Raw genomic sequence first — 6,037 nt, 5'->3', positions numbered from 1 at the left:
AGAGAGAGAGAGAGAGAGACTGGTCTTGGCATGGGTTTTTGAAACCTCTAAACCCACCCCCAGTGACACACTTTCTCCAACAAAGCCACACCTCTTAAACCTTCTAATCCTTTCAAATAGTACTATTCTCTGGTGACTAAGCATTCAAATATATGAACCTATGAGGGTTATTCCTATTCAAGGGAGCACATTCCACTTTCTGGCCCTGATAGGTTTAGAGCCATATCATAATGCAAAATGCATTCAGTTCAACTTCAAAAGTTCCCATAGTCTTTCACAGCCTTAGTGCTGTTTAAAAGTCTGAGATTTTTCTGAGACTCGCGGAAATATCTTAATGGTAACCCTGTATAAAATCAAAATTAAAAAGCAGATCTCATATTTCCAATTTACGATGACACAGAATGCGCATTACAATTCCAAAAGGGAGGAAAGGGGGTGTAGTGGGGAAACCCTGGGCCAAAGCAAGATCAAAGCCACCGGGACAAACTTCACGTTCTGCATAATGATGTCTGATGCCAAACCACTATTGAGATCTCCAGCTCCCATCAGCTCCATTGATGGCAACATACTTCTCTCTCTTGGGCTAGTTCCACACCCCATCTTAGGCTTTTCTAGGCAGGTCTCCCATGGCTCTGGCATCTCCAGCATCTAGGGGTCTCCAAAGCTTCATCTTCACAGCTCTACACAATGGCCCCTCTGGGACTCCATGCAGGGACACCGCTAACTGGGACTCCATGCAGGGACTCCGCTAACATATGCCTGACCTTAGCAGCTTTCCTTAGTTGCAGAGAGAAATTCCATAACCTTTTTCTTGTATCCTTGACTCTAAAACCAGAACCAGGTGGCCAATGTGGCCAGGTTCTGCTGCTTGCTGGGGCTGAAACTTGGACCCCTCATTCAGCTACATTTGCACCAGTTTTCTGTTGTCCATGACTCTTCACTGCATAAGCTTTTCCTTAATTCCTTTCACAGGTTGGAAGCTCGGCTAAGTGAGTTCTGCCCTGAGGTCACCGCTCCCTTTACTCCATTTAGCATCAACTTTTCATTAATCTTTTTATCTCCTTGAGCACTCAACTTAGCTCCATTGTTCTTCCTGGTATGCCTTTCCCCCTCAAGCTGTTCATTTTGTGTTTCTCTGTTCAGCTTTTTTCTTTTTCATTATATATCTGTTTAAGAGTGACCACTAATTACCACATGACAGAGTCAATACGAGGCTGTCTTGAAATCTCCTCTGCCAATGCTATTAAGCCAAAAAACACTTCAATTTATCCTCAGACTGATCTTTATTTAGGATAAATGCAAAAAGCAGCCATGTTCTTTGCCAATATATGACAAAAAAATGTCTCTAAGCCAATTACTAATGTTCTTCCCCTCTGAAACTTCTTGTGCTGGGCCTCTGGGTTCAAATCACCCTCAGGACTGTCTTTCTTGCTTGTCTAACAAACATCATAATTAGGCAATGTCCCAGCGATACGCCAGTCCCTGGTACCTGTGTCTGTCTTAGTCACTGTTCCATTGCTAAAAAGAGACACCATGACCAAGGCAACTCTTATAAAGGAAAGCATTTAATCGGGGAGTTGCTTACAGTTTCAGAGGCTTTGTTAATTGCTGGCATGGGAAGAAACATGGCACCATACAGGATGCTGGAGCAATTGCTGAGAGCTACATCCTGATGCAAAGGCAGAGGCAGAGAGACTGGGCTTGGCATGGGCTTTTGAAACCTCAATGCCCACCTCCAGTGACACACTTTTCCGCATAAGGCCATGCCTCCTAATCCTTCTAATCCATTCCAATAGTTTCACTCCCTGGTGACTAAGTATTCAAATATATGAGCATATGGGGGCTGTTCCTATGCAAACTATCACATTCAACTCCCTGGCCAGGATAATATATAAAATAATATATAAGCTATATCAAAATGCAAAATGTATTCAGTTCACCACATGGGGACACTATGATTCTGTGAGGGGGACCCTAAGACTCTGTGAAGTGGACCACTGTGAGTCTGGAAAAATAAAAACATTGTGATTGTGTTTCTTTACATTGTGACTGGGGAAGGGCATTGTGACTCTGTGGGGGGACATTTTAACTCTATGAGGAGGATATTGTGACTCTCTGTGGGAACATTGTGACTCTATAAGAAGACATTGTTACTCTGTGACAGGATACTATAACTCTGTATGGGGCCACTGTGACTGTCCAGGGAGACAGTGTGAATCTGTAACAGGGACTCTGTAACTCTGTGCTGGGGACACTGTGACAGGATACTGACTCTGTATGGGACCACTGTTGCTCTGAGGGGACTCTGGGACTCTGAGATGGATACTATTACTCTGCAGGGACTATGTAACTCTAAGGGGATACTGTGACTATGTAAGGGAAATACCATAACTCTCTGTGCACGACACTATGGCTCTGTGAGGGGATGGTGTGACTAATTCTGAGATGGGAACACAGACTGTCAGGAGACAATGTGACTATGGGAGGGGGACACTGTGACTCACTGTGGGAAAGATATGACTCTGAAGAGAGACACTGTGGCTCTGTGAAGGGACACTGTGGCTCTGTAAGAGCATGCAGTGACTCTAAGGGTGACATTGTGACTCTGATTTGACCCTCTGACTGTAAGGGGGACTGTACTGTCTGGGTTTATGTCAATCTGATGACAAAACTGGAGTCATCAGAGAAGAGAGACCATCAACTGAGAAAATGTCTCCATAAGATCGGGCTGGAGGCAAACCTGTAGGACATTTCCTCAGTGCGACTGATGTGGGAGGGTCCAGCCCTCTGTGGGTGTTTCCATCCCTGAGCTGGTGGTCCTAGGTTCTGTAAGGAAGCAGGCTGAGCAAAACCCATGGGGAGCAAGCCAGTAAGTAGCACCCTTCCATGGTCTCTGCATCGGCTCCTGCTTCCAGGTTCCACCTCTGTTTGAGTTCCTGGTCTGACTTCCTTTCATGATAAACAGTGATGTGGTAGAATAAGCCAGATTAACCCTTTCCTCTCCAAGCTGCTTTGGCCATGGTGTTTCACCACAGCAATAGAAATTTCAACTAAGACAAGGACACACTGACGCTGTGAGGGGACACTGTGAACCTGTGAGGGGACACTTGGACTCTATGAGGGAACATATGACTCTATGAGGGGGATACTGTGACTCTGAGGGCCTCACTGTGACTCTATACTGAAGCGTCTGTGACAGTGAGCTCAGAGTTAACTCCTGGCAGGTAAGAACCACACTCAGGCCCACCATGTCTCAGACACACAGGGACCTGAGACAATTTGTCCCCTCTGGTGTAGCAGGATTGTTTTCTGTTTTCCCAGATGATGGCACTATGGCTGTGTAGCCATAGCGCTCTGAGTCTCCAAGAGCCAAGTTCCCCTGCTTCTAATCTGTAGCGACTCCTTTCACGGTTCCATCAGGACAGGATCCAGAGGTTCCCTGAAGTCCTCAGCTGCCATTGGAGACTGTGTTCTCTCTGAGAGCTCCTGTCACCTCTGTTTTCAAGTCCACAGTTAAGTCTCAGCAAGTCCCAGGCGATCTTGGCTTCATCTGCCTAGGCCCTTCGAAGCTGTTCACAGTCCTCTCACTTCTGCACACAGGGCCTGGTTCGTATTAGCACCCGGCTCCTGTGGTGGTCGGATGGGGCTTGGAATGCATCCAGAAACTGTCAGTGTCCATAGTATGCGTTAACAACTTATCTAACGTGGAACATCAGATTGTTTGATCTGCCAATTAGGCGCCTGGAGCTGCTAACTGGAAGCAGATGGCCCATACATCATCATTGGAAGGACGATGGCCAGACACTCCCCCAATCGCAGAAGCGGACCTGCCTTTGCTTCGTCATCCTAGACATTCCAACTGGGTGTCCCATCCTAGGATTGAAGACCTGAGGCAAGAGAGGCTCTGAGCATGTGGTTTATACCCCAAGAACTGGGCAGCACAAGAGGTGGGTTGATCCTGGATGGCTGTTGGCCCAAGTTCCCTGTGGGGTGCTGGCATCTGCTAGACCTCTCTATGTGGCATCAGTACACTGCATTGGAAGGCCAGCAGAAATTCTTGAGCGTCCACCAGCATCCTAGACTGGGAGTCAAGCAGGCCTCAAGGCTTGGGATAGCCCAAACCACACAAAAACCATCTTAGGTAGCCAGAAGCCAGGATCTCTTTCCTAGCTCACCCCTGCAGCCCGTTGCTCCACAGAACTGATGCGGCCCTGACCCCATGATCATCACTGGCTCCATCAGGCCTCGTAGCCCACTTCTCAAGGGTATCCCAGCCTCTTCAGCCCCTGAGTTCCACCCCCACACATCTGCTCCTTTCTCCCAAAGCTCCCTGGGCCCCTTGAATCACACTTGTCAGAGACTCCCTGGGGGCAGGTGTACTGCTGAAGACCTCAGCTGTCCTGTGGCATGCACAATGGTGTCACCTCACTGCCCACCTCTGCCTCTCCTCTCTGTATTTCTTCTTCCCACCCGTTTTTCTCTCCCTCCAACCTGTCTCACGTTTCTCTCTATCTCTTCCTCTTGCCTCCCCTCCCTCTCCTCTGGCTCTCTCAGGTTCAGCTTCCTAACTCTCTGCATTCTGGGCTGCTGGGTCTTCCTACCACAGGGCCTTTGCTCAGGCTGTTTCTCTTCCTAAAACATTCCCTCCTTTGGCCACCTTCTTGTAAAAACATATCTGTCTATTTTGCGTGCGTGCTTGTGTGTGTCTGTGTGTGTGTGTGTGCATGTGTGTGTGTGTATGCATGGGCATGCACGTATGTGCATGTATGCCTGTGCCTGTGTATGCATGTGCATGTGTATGTGTGCATATGCACATGTGCGTGTATGCCTGTGTGTGCATGTGTGTGTGCATGTGTGTGTATGCATGTGCATGGATGCATGTGCGTGTGAGTGTATGTAGAGGAAGCACTCTTCTGCCACCATCAGGCTCAGAGCCACTGCTCACTCCTCTGCCCTCGGCCTGATGAAAGCTGTCAACGTATTAGGAGCCTCCTGGGCCAAAGGCCCCCTGGTACTTCCGTGATTCCCAATGCCCCCACACTAGTGGCTGGTGCCAGGATGAATGGCTGTGTGGGCCGTGTGCTACGTGCTGGGAGCAGGGATTGTCTTCTGAGGTGACAGTTGTCCTTGATGCTGTGCAGGGCCTGATTCTTGGTAGTCCTCATTTGGCACTTGTTCAATGAATGAATGAATGAATGAATGAATACCTACAAGCTCCTCTCACAGGTGAACGCTATCATCTAATTAGCTAATGTATACAAGTACACTGTTGCTGTCTTCAGACGCACCAGAAGAGGGCATCCAATCCCATTACAGATGGTTGTGAGCCACCATGTGGTTGCTGGGAATTGAACTCAGGACCTCTGGAAGAGCAGTCAGTACTCCTAACCAATGAGCCACCTCTCCAGCCCCAGTGAACTCTTCTTTCTCTTCTTTCTGGCCATTTCTTCCAGACTTCCAGAACAGCCACTGGGTTGGCTGGTCTTGAACCCACAGCCCAGTTCCACCTGTTCTCGCTCCCAACAACACTCACAAGGATTTGTTCTGGCCAGGATGCTCTCCTAGGTGCCTGACACCTGTCAGGAGACAGTCAGAGCCCCCTGTGTGTTTGTGTTTATTGTATCCTGGAGGCAGATGAACACAGCAAGGTAGTGAAATATTCATTCATCCTGTGATGGATGAAGAACAGCTGCCAATCAGGACGGAGAGAATAAACAAGGCACCGAGCCACAGGGCTATCGAGGAGGGGCATTCTGGTAGAAGAAAGCAGTCAGTGCAAAGGCCTCAAGACAATGAACGGCAGACTGAGAGCTGGAGAGGAGTCCGTGTGGCCAGAGAGAGCAATGGGAGGTGTGTCCACTGAACGGCAGACTGAGAGCTGGAGAGGAGTCCATGTGGCCAGAGAGAGCAATGGGAGGTGTGTCCACTGAACGGCAGACTGAGAGCTGGAGAGGAGTCCGTGTGGCCAAAGAGAGCAATGGGAGGTGTGTCCACTGAACGGCAGACTGAGAGCTGGAGAGGAGCCCGTGTGGCCAGA

Source organism: Mastomys coucha, unplaced genomic scaffold, assembly GCF_008632895.1.
Source record: "Mastomys coucha isolate ucsf_1 unplaced genomic scaffold, UCSF_Mcou_1 pScaffold18, whole genome shotgun sequence".
Classification (NCBI taxonomy): Eukaryota; Metazoa; Chordata; class Mammalia; order Rodentia; family Muridae; genus Mastomys; species Mastomys coucha.
The sequence above is the reverse complement of the archived record's forward strand: the minus strand, read 5'-3'. Positions refer to the sequence as shown.